Raw genomic sequence first — 20153 nt, 5'->3', positions numbered from 1 at the left:
CGGAAACAACTACTGGTCTTCCAGGGAACGATCAAAGCCTAAACTGTTTGAGACATTACTCCCATGGAGGAAAGTGCACATGGTGACTGTTGTATTCACTCCCGAGGCAATATCTGTGTTTCATCAACACTCTGATAGTTTACAGATTACAGAATGCCTCCAGATGTGCATCGGAAACTACTACTTGTCTTGCAGGGAACGATCCAAGCGTAAACTGTTTGAGACATTACTCCCATGGAGGAAAGTGCGCAATGTGACAGTTGTATTGAATCCCGATGCAATTATTGTGTCTCATCAATACTTTGAAGGTCCACAGATTACAGAATGCCTCCAGATGTGCATCGGAAACTTCTACTTGTCTTGCAATGAACGATCAAAGCGTATACTGTTTGAGACATTACTCCAATGGAGGAAAGTGCGCATTTGGTCTGTTGTATTCAATCCCGATGCAATTTCTATGTTTCATCAACACTCTGATAGTCCACACATTACAGAATGCCCCCAGATGTGCATCGGAAACTACTACTGGTCTTCCAGGGAACGATCAAATCGTAAACTGTTTGGGACATTACTCCCATGGAGGAAAGTGCGCATGGTGACTGTTGTAATCAGTCCCGATGCAATTTCTGTGTTTGAACAACACTCTGATAGTTTACAGATTACAGAATGCCTCCAGATGTGCATCGGAATCTACTACTTGTCTTCCAGGGAACGATGAAAGCGTAGACTGATTGAGACATTGCTCCCATGGAGGAAAATGCGCATGATGACTGCTAAATTCAATCCCGATACAATTTCTGTGTTTCATCAACACTTTGAAGGTAAACAGATTACAGAATGCCTCCAGATGTGCATCGGAAACTACTAATGGTCTTGCATTGAACGATCAAAGCGTAGACTGTTTGAGACATTACTCCCATGGAGGAAAGTGAGAATGGTGACTGTTGTATTCAATCCCGATCCAATTTCTGTGTTTCATCAACACTCTGATAGTCCACAGATTACAGAATGACACCAGATGTGCATCGTAAACTATACTGGTCTTCCAGGGAACGATAAAAGCGTAAACTGTTTGAGACATTACTCCCATGGAGGAAAGTGGTCATGGTGACTGTTGTATTCAATCCCGATGCACTTTCTGTGTTTCATCAACACTCTGATAGTCCACAGATTACAGAATGCCCCCAGATGTTCATCGAAAACTATACTGGTCTTCCAGGGAACGATAAAAGCGTAAACTGTTTGGGACATTACTCCCATGGAGGAAAGTGCGCATGGTGACTGTTGTATTCAATACCGATGCAATATCTGTGTTTCATTAACACTCTGTTAGTACACAGATTACAGAATGCCCATATGCGCATCGGAAACTATACTGGTCTTCCAGGGAACGATAAAAGCGTAGACTGTTTGAGACATTACTCTCATGGAAGATAGAGCACATGGTGAATGTTGTATTCAATCCCGATGCAATTTCTGTGTCTCATCAACACTCTGATAGTCCACAGATTACAGAATGACACCAGATGTGCATCGGAAACTACTACTGGTCTTCCAGGGAACGATCAAAGCGAAAACTGTATGAGATATTACTCCCATGGAGGAAAGTGCGCATGGTGACTGTTGTATTCAATCCCGGTGCAATTACTGTGTTTCATCAACACCCTGATAGACCACACATTCCAGAATGCCCCCAGATGTTCATCGGAAACAACTACTGGTCTTACAGGGAACGATAAAAGCGTAAGCTGTTTATGACATTACTCCCATGGAGGAAAGTGCACATGGTGACTGTTGTATTCAATCCCGATGCAATTTCTGTGTTTCATCAACACTCTGATAGTCCACAGATTACAGAATGCCCCCAGATGTTCATCGGAAACAACTACTGGTCTTCCAGGGAACGATCAAAGCCTAAACTGTTTGAGACATTACTCCCATGGAGGAAAGTGCACATGGTGACTGTTGTATTCACTCCCGAGGCAATATCTGTGTTTCATCAACACTCTGATAGTTCACAGATTACAGAATGCCCCCAGATGTGCATCGAAAACTATACTGGTCTTCCAGGGAACGATAAAAGCGTAAACTGTTTGGGACATTACTCCCATGGAGGAAAGTGCGCATGGTGACGTTTATATTCAATCCCGATTCAATATCTGAGTTTCATCAACACTTAAAAGGTCCACAGATTACAGAATGCCTCCAGATGTGCATCGGAAACTACTACTGGTCTTGCAGGGAACGATCAAAGCGTACACTGTTTGAGACATTACTCCCAAGGAGGAAAGTGCGCATAGTGACTGTTGTATTCATTCCCGATGCAATTTCTGTGTTTGATCAACACTCTGATAGTCCACAGATTGCAGAATGCCCCCAGATGTGCATCGGAAACTATACTGGTCTACGAGGGAACGATAAAAGCGTAAACAGTTTGGGACATTACTCCCATGGAGGAAAGTGCGCATGGTGACTGTTGTATTCAATCCCGATGCAATTTCTGTGTTTGAACAACACTCTGATAGTTTACAGATTCCAGAATGCCTCCAGATGGGCATCGGAAACTACTACTGGTCTTAAAGGGAACGATCAAAGCGTAGACTGTTTGAGACATGACTCCCATGGAGGAAAATGCGCATGATGACCGTTCTATTCAATCCCGAGGCAATTTCTGTGTTTCATCAACACTTTGAAAGTCCACAGATTACAGAATGCCTCCAGATGTACATCGGACACTACTAGTGGTCTTGCAGGGAACGATCCAAGCGTAAACTGTTTGAGACATTACTCCCATGGAGGAAAGTGCGCAATGTGACAGTTGTATTGAATCCCGATGCAATTTCTGTGTCTCATCAATACTTTGAAGGTCCACAGATTACAGAATGCCTCCAGATGTGCATCGGAAACTTCTACTTGTCTTGCAATGAACGATCAAAGCGTAGACTGTTTGAGACATTACTCCAATGGAGGAAAGTGCGCATTTGGTCTGTTGTATTCGATCGCGATGCAATTTCTGTGTTTCATCAACACTCTGATAGTCCACAGATTACAGTGTGCGCGTTGATGTGCATCGGAAACTATACTGGTCTTCCTGGAAACGATCAAACCGTATACTGCTTGAGACATTACTCCCATGTAGGAAAATGCGCATGACGACTGTTGTACTCAATCAGGAGGTAATTTCTATGTTACGTCAACACTTAGAAGGCCCACAGATTACAGTATGCCTCCAGATGTGCATCGGAAACTGTACTGGTCTTCCAGGAAACAATCAAAGCGAAGACTGTTTGAGACATTACACCCATGGAGGAACGTGCGCACGGTGACTGTTGTATTCAATCCCGCGGCAATTCCTGTGTTTCATCAACACTTTGAAGGTCCACAGATTACAGAATTCCTCCATTTGTGCATCGGAAACTACTACTGGTCTTGCTGGGAACGATCAAAGCGTAGACTGTTAGAGACATTACTCCCATGGAGGAAAGTGCTCATGGTGACTGTTGTATTCAATCCCGATGCAATTTCTGTGTTTGAACAACACTCTGATAGTTTACAGATTACAGAATGCCTCCAGATGTGCATCGGAAACTACTACTGGTCTTACATTAAATGATCAAACCGTAGACTGTTTGAGACATTAATCCCATGGAGGAAAGTGCGCATGGTGATTGTTGTATTCAATCCCGAGGCAATATCTGTGTTTCATCAACACTTTGAAGGTCAGCAGATTACGGAATGCCTCCAGATGTGCATTGGAAACTACTACTGGTCTTGCAGGGAACGATCAAAGCGTAAACTGTTAGAGACATTACTCCCATGGAGGGAAGTGCGCATGGTGACTGTTGTATTAAATCCCGATGCAAATTCTGTGTTTGATCAACACTCTGATAGTTTACAGATTCCAGAATGCCTCCAGATGTGCATCGGAAACTACTACTGGTCTTGCGGGGAACGATCAAAGCGTAGACTGTTAGAGACATTATTCCCATGGAGGAAAGTGCGCATGGTGACTGTTGTATTCAATCCCGGTGCAATTACTGTGTTTCATCAACACCCTGATAGACCACACATTCCAGAATGCCCCCAGATGTTCATCGGAAACAACTACTGGTCTTACAGGGAACGATCAAAGCGTAAACTGTTTATGACATTACTCCCATGGAGGAAAGTGCACATGGTGACCGTTGTATTCAATCCCGATGCAATTTCTGTGTTTCATCAACACTCTGATAGTCCACAGATTACAGAATGCCAACAGATGTTCATCGGAAACAACTACTGGTCTTCCAGGGAACGATCAAAGCCTAAACTGTTTGAGACATTACTCCCATGGAGGAAAGTGCACATGGTGACTGTTGTATTCAATCCCGAGGCAATATCTGTGTTTCATCAACACTCTGATAGTTCACAGATTACAGAATGCCTCCAGATGTGCATCGGAAACTACTACTGGTCTTGCAGGGAAGGATCAAAGCGTACACTGTTTGAGCCAATACTCCCAAGGAGGAAAGTGCGCATAGTGACTGTTGTATTCAATCCCGATGCAATTTCTGTGTTTGATCAACACTCTGATAGTCCACAGATTGCAGAATGCCCCCAGATGAGCATCGGAAACTATACTGGTCTACCAGGGAACGATAAAAGCGTAAACAGTTTGGGACATTACTCCCATGGAGGAAAGTGCGCATGGTGACTGTTGTATTCAATCCCGATGCAATATCTGTGTTTGAACAACACTCTGATAGTTTACAGATTACATAATGCCTCCAGATGTGCATCGGAAACTACTACTTGTCTTCCAGGGAACGATGAAAGCGTAGACTGATTTTGACATTGCTCCCATGGAGGAAAATGCGCATGATGACTGTTAAATTCAATCCCGACGCAATTTCTGTGTTTCATCAACAGTTTGAAGGTAAACAGATTACAGAATGCCTCCAGATGTGCATCGGAAACTACTAATGGTCTTGCATTGAACGATCGAAGCGTAGACTGTTTGAGACATTACTCCCATGGAGGAATGTGTGAATGGTGACTGTTGTATTCAATCCCGATGCAATTTCTGTGTTTCATCAACACTCTGATAGTCCACACATTACAGAATGACACCAGGTGTGAGTCCGAAACTACTACTTGTCTTCCAGGGAACGATCAAAGCGTAGACTGTTTGAGACATTACTCTCATGGAGAAAAGTGCGCAAGGGGATTGTTGTATTCAATCCTGATGCAATTTCTATGTTTCATCTACACTCTGATAGTCCACAGATTACAGAATGACACCAGATGTGCATCGTAACCTATACTGGTCTTCCAGGGAACGATAAAAGCGTAAACTCTTTGAGACATTACTCCCATGGAGGAAAGTGCGCATGGTGACTGTTGTATTCAATACCGATGCAATATCTGTGTTTCATTAACACTCTGTTAGTACACAGATTACAGAATGCCCATATGCGCATCGGAAACTATACTGGTCTTCCAGGGAACGATAAAAGCGTAGACTGTTTGAGACATTACTCTCATGGAAGATAGAGCACATGGTGAATGTTGTATTCAATCCCGATGCAATTTCTGTGTCTCATCAACACTCTGATAGTCCACAGATTACAGAATGACACCAGATGTGCATCGGAAACTACTACTGGTCTTCCAGGGAACGATCAAAGCGAAAACTGTATGAGATATTACTCCCATGGAGGAAAGTGCGCATGGTGACTGTTGTATTCAATCCCGGTGCAATTACTGTGTTTCATCAACACCCTGATAGACCACACATTCCAGAATGCCCCCAGATGTTCATCGGAAACAACTACTGGTCTTACAGGGAACGATAAAAGCGTAAGCTGTTTATGACATTACTCCCATGGAGGAAAGTGCACATGGTGACTGTTGTATTCAATCCCGATGCAATTTCTGTGTTTCATCAACACTCTGATAGTCCACAGATTACAGAATGCCCCCAGATGTTCATCGGAAACAACTACTGGTCTTCCAGGGAACGATCAAAGCCTAAACTGTTTGAGACATTACTCCCATGGAGGAAAGTGCACATGGTGACTGTTGTATTCACTCCCGAGGCAATATCTGTGTTTCATCAACACTCTGATAGTTCACAGATTACAGAATGCCCCCAGATGTGCATCGAAAACTATACTGGTCTTCCAGGGAACGATAAAAGCGTAAACTGTTTGGGACATTACTCCCATGGAGGAAAGTGCGCATGGTGACGTTTATATTCAATCCCGATTCAATATCTGAGTTTCATCAACACTTAAAAGGTCCACAGATTACAGAATGCCTCCAGATGTGCATCGGAAACTACTACTGGTCTTGCAGGGAACGATCAAAGCGTACACTGTTTGAGACATTACTCCCAAGGAGGAAAGTGCGCATAGTGACTGTTGTATTCATTCCCGATGCAATTTCTGTGTTTGATCAACACTCTGATAGTCCACAGATTGCAGAATGCCCCCAGATGTGCATCGGAAACTATACTGGTCTACGAGGGAACGATAAAAGCGTAAACAGTTTGGGACATTACTCCCATGGAGGAAAGTGCGCATGGTGACTGTTGTATTCAATCCCGATGCAATTTCTGTGTTTGAACAACACTCTGATAGTTTACAGATTCCAGAATGCCTCCAGATGGGCATCGGAAACTACTACTGGTCTTAAAGGGAACGATCAAAGCGTAGACTGTTTGAGACATGACTCCCATGGAGGAAAATGCGCATGATGACCGTTCTATTCAATCCCGAGGCAATTTCTGTGTTTCATCAACACTTTGAAAGTCCACAGATTACAGAATGCCTCCAGATGTACATCGGACACTACTAGTGGTCTTGCAGGGAACGATCCAAGCGTAAACTGTTTGAGACATTACTCCCATGGAGGAAAGTGCGCAATGTGACAGTTGTATTGAATCCCGATGCAATTTCTGTGTCTCATCAATACTTTGAAGGTCCACAGATTACAGAATGCCTCCAGATGTGCATCGGAAACTTCTACTTGTCTTGCAATGAACGATCAAAGCGTAGACTGTTTGAGACATTACTCCAATGGAGGAAAGTGCGCATTTGGTCTGTTGTATTCGATCGCGATGCAATTTCTGTGTTTCATCAACACTCTGATAGTCCACAGATTACAGTGTGCGCGTTGATGTGCATCGGAAACTATACTGGTCTTCCTGGAAACGATCAAACCGTATACTGCTTGAGACATTACTCCCATGTAGGAAAATGCGCATGACGACTGTTGTACTCAATCAGGAGGTAATTTCTATGTTACGTCAACACTTAGAAGGCCCACAGATTACAGTATGCCTCCAGATGTGCATCGGAAACTGTACTGGTCTTCCAGGAAACAATCAAAGCGAAGACTGTTTGAGACATTACACCCATGGAGGAACGTGCGCACGGTGACTGTTGTATTCAATCCCGCGGCAATTCCTGTGTTTCATCAACACTTTGAAGGTCCACAGATTACAGAATTCCTCCATTTGTGCATCGGAAACTACTACTGGTCTTGCTGGGAACGATCAAAGCGTAGACTGTTAGAGACATTACTCCCATGGAGGAAAGTGCTCATGGTGACTGTTGTATTCAATCCCGATGCAATTTCTGTGTTTGAACAACACTCTGATAGTTTACAGATTACAGAATGCCTCCAGATGTGCATCGGAAACTACTACTGGTCTTACATTAAATGATCAAACCGTAGACTGTTTGAGACATTAATCCCATGGAGGAAAGTGCGCATGGTGATTGTTGTATTCAATCCCGAGGCAATATCTGTGTTTCATCAACACTTTGAAGGTCAGCAGATTACGGAATGCCTCCAGATGTGCATTGGAAACTACTACTGGTCTTGCAGGGAACGATCAAAGCGTAAACTGTTAGAGACATTACTCCCATGGAGGGAAGTGCGCATGGTGACTGTTGTATTAAATCCCGATGCAAATTCTGTGTTTGATCAACACTCTGATAGTTTACAGATTCCAGAATGCCTCCAGATGTGCATCGGAAACTACTACTGGTCTTGCGGGGAACGATCAAAGCGTAGACTGTTAGAGACATTATTCCCATGGAGGAAAGTGCGCATGGTGACTGTTGTATTCAATCCCGGTGCAATTACTGTGTTTCATCAACACCCTGATAGACCACACATTCCAGAATGCCCCCAGATGTTCATCGGAAACAACTACTGGTCTTACAGGGAACGATCAAAGCGTAAACTGTTTATGACATTACTCCCATGGAGGAAAGTGCACATGGTGACCGTTGTATTCAATCCCGATGCAATTTCTGTGTTTCATCAACACTCTGATAGTCCACAGATTACAGAATGCCAACAGATGTTCATCGGAAACAACTACTGGTCTTCCAGGGAACGATCAAAGCCTAAACTGTTTGAGACATTACTCCCATGGAGGAAAGTGCACATGGTGACTGTTGTATTCAATCCCGAGGCAATATCTGTGTTTCATCAACACTCTGATAGTTCACAGATTACAGAATGCCTCCAGATGTGCATCGGAAACTACTACTGGTCTTGCAGGGAAGGATCAAAGCGTACACTGTTTGAGCCAATACTCCCAAGGAGGAAAGTGCGCATAGTGACTGTTGTATTCAATCCCGATGCAATTTCTGTGTTTGATCAACACTCTGATAGTCCACAGATTGCAGAATGCCCCCAGATGAGCATCGGAAACTATACTGGTCTACCAGGGAACGATAAAAGCGTAAACAGTTTGGGACATTACTCCCATGGAGGAAAGTGCGCATGGTGACTGTTGTATTCAATCCCGATGCAATATCTGTGTTTGAACAACACTCTGATAGTTTACAGATTACATAATGCCTCCAGATGTGCATCGGAAACTACTACTTGTCTTCCAGGGAACGATGAAAGCGTAGACTGATTTTGACATTGCTCCCATGGAGGAAAATGCGCATGATGACTGTTAAATTCAATCCCGACGCAATTTCTGTGTTTCATCAACAGTTTGAAGGTAAACAGATTACAGAATGCCTCCAGATGTGCATCGGAAACTACTAATGGTCTTGCATTGAACGATCGAAGCGTAGACTGTTTGAGACATTACTCCCATGGAGGAATGTGTGAATGGTGACTGTTGTATTCAATCCCGATGCAATTTCTGTGTTTCATCAACACTCTGATAGTCCACACATTACAGAATGACACCAGGTGTGAGTCCGAAACTACTACTTGTCTTCCAGGGAACGATCAAAGCGTAGACTGTTTGAGACATTACTCTCATGGAGAAAAGTGCGCAAGGGGATTGTTGTATTCAATCCTGATGCAATTTCTATGTTTCATCTACACTCTGATAGTCCACAGATTACAGAATGACACCAGATGTGCATCGTAACCTATACTGGTCTTCCAGGGAACGATAAAAGCGTAAACTCTTTGAGACATTACTCCCATGGAGGAAAGTGCGCATGGTGACTGTTGTATTCAATCCCGATGCACTTTCTGTGTTTCGTCAACACTCTGATAGTCCACACATTACAGAATGCACCCAGATGTGCATCGGAATCTACTACTGGTGTTTCCAGGGAACGGTCAAAGTGTAAACTGTTTGAGACATTACTCCCATGGAGGAAAGTTCTCATGGTGACTGTTGTATTCAATCCCGTGGCAATTTCTGTGTTTGAACAACACTCTGATAGTTTACAGATTACAGAATGCCTCCAGATTTGCATCTGAAACTACTAGTGGTCTTAAGTAGACTGTTTGAGACATTACTCCCATGGAGGAAAGTGCGCATGGTGACTGTTGTATTCGATCGCGATGCAATTTCTGTGTTTCATCAACACTCTGATAGTCCACAGATTACAGTGTGCGCCCTGATGTGCATCGGAAACTATACTGGTCTTCCAGGAAACGATCAAAGCGTAGACTGTTTGAGACATTACTCCCATGGAGGTAAGTGCGCATGGTGACTGTTGTATTCAATCCGGCGGCAATTCCTGTGTTTCATCAACACTTTGAAGGTCCAAAGATTACAGAATGCCTCCAGATGTGCATCGGAAACTACTACTGGTCTTCTAGGAAACGATCAAACCGTAGACTGCTTGAGACATTACTCCCATGTAGGAAAATGCGCATGACGACTGTTGTATTCAATCAGGAGGCAATTTCTATGTTTCGTCAACACTTTGAAGGTCCACAGTTTACAGAATGCCTCCAGATGTGCATCGGAAACTGTACTGGTCTTCCAGGAAACGATCAAAGCGAAGACTGTTTGAGACATTACTTCCATGGAGGAAAGTGCGCACGGTGACTGTTGTATTCAATCCCGAGGCAATATCTGTGTTTCATCAACACTTTGAAGGTCAGCAGATTACGGAATGCCTCCAGATGTGCATTGGAAACTACTACTGGTCTTGCAGGGAACGATCAAAGCGTAAACTGTTAGAGACATTACTCCCATGGAGGGAAGTGCGCATGGTGACTGTTGTATTAAATCCCGATGCAAATTCTGTGTTTGATCAACACTCTGATAGTTTACAGATTCCAGAATGCCTCCAGATGTGCATCGGAAACTACTACTGGTCTTGCGGGGAACGATCAAAGCGTAGACTGTTAGAGACATTATTCCCATGGAGGAAAGTGCGCATGGTGACTGTTGTATTCAATCCCGGTGCAATTACTGTGTTTCATCAACACCCTGATAGACCACACATTCCAGAATGCCCCCAGATGTTCATCGGAAACAACTACTGGTCTTACAGGGAACGATCAAAGCGTAAACTGTTTATGACATTACTCCCATGGAGGAAAGTGCACATGGTGACCGTTGTATTCAATCCCGATGCAATTTCTGTGTTTCATCAACACTCTGATAGTCCACAGATTACAGAATGCCAACAGATGTTCATCGGAAACAACTACTGGTCTTCCAGGGAACGATCAAAGCCTAAACTGTTTGAGACATTACTCCCATGGAGGAAAGTGCACATGGTGACTGTTGTATTCAATCCCGAGGCAATATCTGTGTTTCATCAACACTCTGATAGTTCACAGATTACAGAATGCCTCCAGATGTGCATCGGAAACTACTACTGGTCTTGCAGGGAAGGATCAAAGCGTACACTGTTTGAGCCAATACTCCCAAGGAGGAAAGTGCGCATAGTGACTGTTGTATTCAATCCCGATGCAATTTCTGTGTTTGATCAACACTCTGATAGTCCACAGATTGCAGAATGCCCCCAGATGAGCATCGGAAACTATACTGGTCTACCAGGGAACGATAAAAGCGTAAACAGTTTGGGACATTACTCCCATGGAGGAAAGTGCGCATGGTGACTGTTGTATTCAATCCCGATGCAATATCTGTGTTTGAACAACACTCTGATAGTTTACAGATTACATAATGCCTCCAGATGTGCATCGGAAACTACTACTTGTCTTCCAGGGAACGATGAAAGCGTAGACTGATTTTGACATTGCTCCCATGGAGGAAAATGCGCATGATGACTGTTAAATTCAATCCCGACGCAATTTCTGTGTTTCATCAACAGTTTGAAGGTAAACAGATTACAGAATGCCTCCAGATGTGCATCGGAAACTACTAATGGTCTTGCATTGAACGATCAAAGCGTAGACTGTTTGAGACATTACTCCCATGGAGGAAAGTGTGAATGGTGACTGTTGTATTCAATCCCGATGCAATTTCTGTGTTTCATCAACACTCTGATAGTCCACACATTACAGAATGACACCAGGTGTGAGTCCGAAACTACTACTTGTCTTCCAGGGAACGATCAAAGCGTAGACTGTTTGAGACATTACTCTCATGGAGAAAAGTGCGCAAGGGGATTGTTGTATTCAATCCTGATGCAATTTCTATGTTTCATCTACACTCTGATAGTCCACAGATTACAGAATGACACCAGATGTGCATCGTAACCTATACTGGTCTTCCAGGGAACGATAAAAGCGTAAACTCTTTGAGACATTACTCCCATGGAGGAAAGTGCGCATGGTGACTGTTGTATTCAATCCCGATGCACTTTCTGTGTTTCGTCAACACTCTGATAGTCCACACATTACAGAATGCACCCAGATGTGCATCGGAATCTACTACTGGTGTTTCCAGGGAACGGTCAAAGTGTAAACTGTTTGAGACATTACTCCCATGGAGGAAAGTTCTCATGGTGACTGTTGTATTCAATCCCGATGCAATTTCTGTGTTTGAACAACACTCTGATAGTTTACAGATTACAGAATGCCTCCAGATTTGCATCTGAAACTACTAGTGGTCTTAAGTAGACTGTTTGAGACATTACTCCCATGGAGGAAAGTGCGCATGGTGACTGTTGTATTCGATCGCGATGCAATTTCTGTGTTTCATCAACACTCTGATAGTCCACAGATTACAGTGTGCGCCCTGATGTGCATCGGAAACTATACTGGTCTTCCAGGAAACGATCAAAGCGTAGACTGTTTGAGACATTACTCCCATGGAGGTAAGTGCGCATGGTGACTGTTGTATTCAATCCGGCGGCAATTCCTGTGTTTCATCAACACTTTGAAGGTCCAAAGATTACAGAATGCCTCCAGATGTGCATCGGAAACTACTACTGGTCTTCTAGGAAACGATCAAACCGTAGACTGCTTGAGACATTACTCCCATGTAGGAAAATGCGCATGACGACTGTTGTATTCAATCAGGAGGCAATTTCTATGTTTCGTCAACACTTTGAAGGTCCACAGTTTACAGAATGCCTCCAGATGTGCATCGGAAACTGTACTGGTCTTCCAGGAAACGATCAAAGCGAAGACTGTTTGAGACATTACTTCCATGGAGGAAAGTGCGCACGGTGACTGTTGTATTCAATCCCGAGGCAATATCTGTGTTTCATCAACACTTTGAAGGTCAGCAGATTACGGAATGCCTCCAGATGTGCATTGGAAACTACTACTGGTCTTGCAGGGAACGATCAAAGCGTAAACTGTTAGAGACATTACTCCCATGGAGGGAAGTGCGCATGGTGACTGTTGTATTAAATCCCGATGCAAATTCTGTGTTTGATCAACACTCTGATAGTTTACAGATTCCAGAATGCCTCCAGATGTGCATCGGAAACTACTACTGGTCTTGCGGGGAACGATCAAATCGTAGACTGTTAGAGACATTATTCCCATGGAGGTAAGTGCGCATGGTGACTGTTGTATTCAATCCCGATGCAATTTCTGTGTTTCATCAACACTTTGAAGGTCCAAATATTACAGAATGCCTCCAGATGTGCATCGGAAACTACTACTGGTCTTCCAGGAAACGATCAAACCGTAGACTGTTTGAGACATTATTCCCATGGAGGAAAGTGCGCATGGTGACTGTTGTATTCAATCCCGATGCAATTTCTGTGTATCATCAACACTTTGAAGGTCCCAAGATTACAGAATGCCTCCAGATGTGCATCGGAAACTACTACTGGTCTTCTAGGAAACGATGAAACCGTAGACTGCTTGAGACATTACTCCCATGTAGGAAAATGCGCATGACGACTGTTGTATTCAATCAGGAGGCAATTTCTATGTTTCGTCAACACTTTGAAGGTCCACAGATTACAGAATGCCTCCAGATGTGCATCGGAAACTGTACTGGTCTTCAAGGAAGCGATCAAAGCGAAGACTGTTTGAGACATTACTCCCATGGAGGAAAGTGCGCACGGTGACTGTTGTATTCAATTGCGCGGCAATTCCTGTGTTTCATCAACACTTTGAAGGTCCACAGATTACAGAATTCCTCCATTTGTGCATCGGAAACTACTACTGGTCTTGCTGGGAACGATCAAAGCGTAGACTGTTAGAGACATTACTCCCATGGAGGAATGTGCTCATGGTGACTGTTGTATTCAATCCCGATGCAATTTCTGTGTTTGAACAACACTCTGATAGTTTACAGATAACAGAATGCCTCCAGATGTGCATCGGAAACTACTACTGGTCTTCCAGGAAATGATCAAACCGTAGGCTGTTTGAGACATTACACCCATGGAGGAAAGTGCGCATGGTGACTGTTGTATTCAATCCCGAGGCAATATCTGTGTTTCATCAACACTCTGATAGTCCACAGATTACAGAATGCCCCCAGATGTTCATCGGAAACAACTACTGGTCTTACAGGGAACGATAAAAGCGTAAGCTGTTTATGACATTACTCCCATGGAGGAAAGTGCACATGGTGACTGTTGTATTCAATCCCGATGCAATTTCTGTGTTTCATCAACACTCTGATAGTCCACAGATTACAGAATGCCCCCAGATGTACATCGGAAACAACTACTGGTCTTCCAGGGAACGATCAAAGCCTAAACTGTTTGAGACATTACTCCCATGGAGGAAAGTGCACATGGTGACTGTTGTATTCACTCCCGAGGCAATATCTGTGTTTCATCAACACTCTGATAGTTCACAGATTACAGAATGCCCCCAGATGTGCATCGAAAACTATACTGGTCTTCCAGGGAACGATAAAAGCGTAAACTGTTTGGGACATTACTCCCATGGAGGAAAGTGCGCATGGTGACGTTTATATTCAATCCCGATTCAATATCTGAGTTTCATCAACACTTAAAAGGTCCACAGATTACAGAATGCCTCCAGATGTGCATCGGAAACTACTACTGGTCTTGCAGGGAACGATCAAAGCGTACACTGTTTGAGACATTACTCCCAAGGAGGAGAGTGCGCATAGTGACTGTTGTATTCATTCCCGATGCAATTTCTGTGTTTGATCAACACTCTGATAGTCCACAGATTGCAGAATGCCTCCAGATGTGCATCGGAAACTACTACTGGTCTTCCAGGAAATGATCAAACCGTAGACTGTTTGAGACATGACTCCCATGGAGGAAAATGCGCATGATGACCGTTCTATTCAATCCCGAGGCAATTTCTGTGTTTCATCAACACTTTGAAAGTCCACAGATTACAGAATGCCTCCAGATGTACATCGGACACTACTAGTGGTCTTGCAGGGAACGATCCAAACGTAAACTGTTTGAGACATTACTCCCATGGAGGAAAGTGCGCAATGTGACAGTTGTATTGAATCCCGATGCAATTTCTGTGTCTCATCAATACTTTGAAGGTCCACAGATTACAGAATGCCTCCAGATGTGCATCGGAAACTTCTACTTGTCTTGCAATGAACGATCAAAGCGTAGACTGTTTGAGACATTACTCCAATGGAGGAAAGTGCGCATTTGGTCTGTTGTATTCAATCCCGATGCAATTTCTATGTTTCATCAACACTCTGATAGTCCACACATTACAGAATGCCCCCAGATGTGCATCGGAAACTACTACTGGTCTTCCAGGGAACGATCAAATCGTAAACTGTTTGGGACATTACTCCCATGGAGGAAAGTGCGCATGGTGACTGTTGTAATCAATCCCGATGCAATTTCTGTGTTTGAACAACACTCTGATAGTTTACAGATTACAGAATGCCTCCAGATGTGCATCGGAAACTACTACTTGTCTTCCAGGGAACGATGAAAGCGTAGACTGATTGAGACATTGCTCCCATGGAGGAAAATGCGCATGATGACTGTTAAATTCAATCCCGATACAATTTCTGTGTTTCATCAACACTTTGAAGGTAAACAGATTACAGAATGCCTCCAGATGTGCATCGGAAACTACTAATGGTCTTGCATTGAACGATCAAAGCGTAGACTGTTTGAGACATTACTCCCATGGAGGAAAGTGAGAATGGTGACTGTTGTATTCAATCCCGATCCAATTTCTGTGTTTCATCAACACTCTGATAGTCCACAGATTACAGAATGACACCAGATATGCATCGTAAACTATACTGGTCTTCCAGGGAACGATCAAATCGTAAACTGTTTGGGACATTACTCCCATGGAGGAAAGTGGTCATGGTGACTGTTGTATTCAATCCCGATGCACTTTCTGTGTTTCGTCAACACTCTGATAGACCACACATTACAGAATGCACCCAGATGTGCATCGTATACTACTACTGGTGATTCCAGGGAACGATCAAAGTGTAAACTGTTTGAGACATTACTCCCACGGAGGAAAGTGCTCATGGTGACTGTTGTATTCAATCCCGATGCAATTTCTGTGTTTGAACAACACTCTGATAGTTTACAGATTACAGAATGCCTCCAGATTTGCATCGGAAACTACTAGTGGTCCTAAGTAGACTGTTTGAGACATTACTCCCATGGAGGAAAGTGCGCATGGTGACTGTTGTATTCGATCGCGATGCAATTTCTGTGTTTCATCAACACTCTGATAGTCCACAGATTACAGTGTGCGCGTTGATGTGCATCGGAAACTATACTGGTCTTCCTGGAAACGATCAAACCGTATACTGCTTGAGACATTACTCCCATGTAGGAAAATGCGCATGACGACTGTTGTACTCAATCAGGAGGTAATTTCTATGTTACGTCAACACTTTGTAGGCCCACAGATTACAGTATGCCTCCAGATGTGCATCGGAAACTGTACTGGTCTTCCAGGAAACAATCAAAGCGAAGACTGTTTGAGACATTACACCCATGGAGGAACGTGCGCACGGTGACTGTTGTATTCAATCCCGCGGCAATTCCTGTGTTTCATCAACACTTTGAAGGTCCACAGATTACAGAATTCCTCCATTTGTGCATCGGAAACTACTACTGGTCTTGCTGGGAACGATCAAAGCGTAGACTGTTAGAGACATTACTCCCATGGAGGAAAGTGCTCATGGTGACTGTTGTATTCAATCCCGATGCAATTTCTGTGTTTGAACAACACTCTGATAGTTTACAGATTACAGAATGCCTCCAGATGGGCATCGGAAACTACTACTGGTCTTACATTAAATGATCAAACCGTAGACTGTTTGAGACATTAATCCCATGGAGGAAAGTGCGCATGGTGATTGTTGTATTCAATCCCGAGGCAATATCTGTGTTTCATCAACACTTTGAAGGTCAGCAGATTACGGAATGCCTCCAGATGTGCATTGGAAACTACTACTGGTCTTGCAGGGAACGATCAAAGCGTAAACTGTTAGAGACATTACTCCCATGGAGGGAAGTGCGCATGGTGACTGTTGTATTAAATCCCGATGCAAATTCTGTGTTTGATCAACACTCTGAAAGTTTACAGATTCCAGAATGCCTCCAGATGTGCATCGGAAACTACTACTGGTCTTGCGGGGAACGATCAAAGCGTAGACTGTTAGAGACATTATTCCCATGGAGGAAAGTGCGCATGGTGACTGTTGTATTCAATCCCGGTGCAATTACTGTGTTTCATCAACACCCTGATAGACCACACATTCCAGAATGCCCCCAGACGTTCATCGGAAACAACTACTGGTCTTACAGGGAACGATCAAAGCGTAAACTGTTTATGACATTACTCCCATGGAGGAAAGTGCACATGGTGACTGTTGTATTCAATCCCGATGCAATTTCTGTGTTTCATCAACACTCTGATAGTCCACAGATTACAGAATGCCCCCAGATGTTCATCGGAAACAACTACTGGTCTTCCAGGGAACGATCAAAGCCTAAACTGTTTGAGACATTACTCCCATGGAGGAAAGTGCACATGGTGACTGTTGTATTCAATCCCGAGGCAATATCTGTGTTTCATCAACACTCTGATAGTTCACAGATTACAGAATGCCTCCAGATGTGCATCGGAAACTACTACTGGTCTTGCAGGGAACGATCAAAGCGTACACTGTTTGAGACATTACTCCCAAGGAGGAAAGTGCGCATAGTGACTGTTGTATTCAATCCCGATGCAATTTCTGTGTTTGATCAACACTCTGATAGTCCACAGATTGCAGAATGCCCCCAGATGAGCATCGGAAACTATACTGGTCTACCAGGGAACGATAAAAGCGTAAACAGTTTGGGACATTACTCCCATGGAGGAAAGTGCGCATGGTGACTGTTGTATTCAATCCCGATGCAATATCTGTGTTTGAACAACACTCTGATAGTTTACAGATTACATAATGCCTCCAGATGTGCATCGGAAACTACTACTTGTCTTCCAGGGAACGATGAAAGCGTAGACTGATTGTGACATTGCTCCCATGGAGGAAAATGCGCATGATGACTGTTAAATTCAATCCCGACGCAATTTCTGTGTTTCATCAACAGTTTGAAGGTAAACAGATTACAGAATGCCTCCAGATGTGCATCGGAAACTACTAATGGTCTTGCATTGAACGATCAAAGCGTAGACTGTTTGAGACATTACTCCCATGGAGGAAAGTGTGAATGGTGACTGTTGTATTCAATCCCGATGCAATTTCTGTGTTTCATCAACACTCTGATAGTCCACACATTACAGAATGACACCAGGTGTGAGTCCGAAACTACTACTTGTCTTCCAGGGAACGATCAAAGCGTAGACTGTTTGAGACATTACTCTCATGGAGAAAAGTGCGCAAGGGGATTGTTGTATTCAATCCTGATGCAATTTCTATGTTTCATCTACACTCTGATAGTCCACAGATTACAGAATGACACCAGATGTGCATCGTAACCTATACTGGTCTTCCAGGGAACGATAAAAGCGTAAACTCTTTGAGACATTACTCCCATGGAGGAAAGTGCGCAAGGTGACTGTTGTATTCAATCCCGATGCACTTTCTGTGTTTCGTCAACACTCTGATAGTCCACACATTACAGAATGCACCCAGATGTGCATCGGAATCTACTACTGGTGTTTCCAGGGAACAATCAAAGTGTAAACTGTTTGAGACATTACTCCCATGGAGGAAAGTTCTCATGGTGACTGTTGTATTCAATCCCGATGGAATTTCTGTGTTTGAACAACACTCTGATAGTTTACAGATTACAGAATGCCTCCACATTTGCATCTGAAACTACTAGTGGTCTTAAGTAGACTGTTTGAGACATTACTCCCATGGAGCAAAGTGCGCATGGTGACTGTTGTATTCGATCGCGATGCAATTTCTGTGTTTCATCAACACTCTGATAGTCCACAGATTACAGTGTGCGCCCTGATGTGCATCGGAAACTATACTGGTCTTCCAGGAAACGATCAAAGCGTAGACTGTTTGAGACATTACTCCCATGGAGGTAAGTGCGCATGGTGACTGTTGTATTCAATCCGGCGGCAATTCCTGTGTTTCATCAACACTTTGAAGGTCCAAAGATTACGGAATGCCTCCAGATGTGCATCGGAAACTACTACTGGTCTTCTAGGAAACGATCAAACCGTAGACTGCTTGAGACATTACTCCCATGTAGGAAAATGCGCATGACGACTGTTGTATTCAATCAGGAGGCAATTTCTATGTTTCGTCAACACTTTGAAGGTCCACAGTTTGCAGAATGCCTCCAGATGTGCATCGGAAACTGTACTGGTCTTTCAGGAAACGATCAAAGCGAAGACTGTTTGAGACATTACTTCCATGGAGGAAAGTGCGCACGGTGACTGTTGTATTCAATCCCGAGGCAATATCTGTGTTTCATCAACACTTTGAAGGTCAGCAGATTACGGAATGCCTCCAGATGTGCATTGGAAACTACTACTGGTCTTGCAGGGAACGATCAAAGCGTAAACTGTTAGAGACATTACTCCCATGGAGGGAAGTGCGCATGGTGACTGTTGTATTAAATCCCGATGCAAATTCTGTGTTTGATCAACACTCTGATAGTTTGCAGATTCCAGAATGCCTCCAGATGTGCATCGGAAACTACTACTGGTCTTGCGGGGAACGATCAAAGCGTAGACTGTTAGAGACATTATTCCCATGGAGGTAAGTGCGCATGGTGACTGTTGTATTCAATCCCGATGCAATTTCTGTGTTTCATCAACACTTTGAAGGTCCAAATATTACAGAATGCCTCCAGATGTGCATCGGAAACTACTACTGGTCTTCCAGGAAACGATCAAACCGTAGACTGTTTGAGACATTATTCCCATGGAGGAAAGTGCGCATGGTGACTGTTGTATTCAATCCCGATGCAATTTCTGTGTATCATCAACACTTTGAAGGTCCCAAGATTACAGAATGCCTCCAGATGTGCATCGGAAACTACTACTGGTCTTCTAGGAAACGATGAAACCGTAGACTGCTTGAGACATTACTCCCATGGAGG

The sequence above is a fragment of the Schistocerca gregaria genome, chromosome 8, assembly GCF_023897955.1.
Source record: "Schistocerca gregaria isolate iqSchGreg1 chromosome 8, iqSchGreg1.2, whole genome shotgun sequence".
NCBI lineage: Eukaryota > Metazoa > Arthropoda > Insecta > Orthoptera > Acrididae > Schistocerca > Schistocerca gregaria.
The sequence above is the reverse complement of the archived record's forward strand: the minus strand, read 5'-3'. Positions refer to the sequence as shown.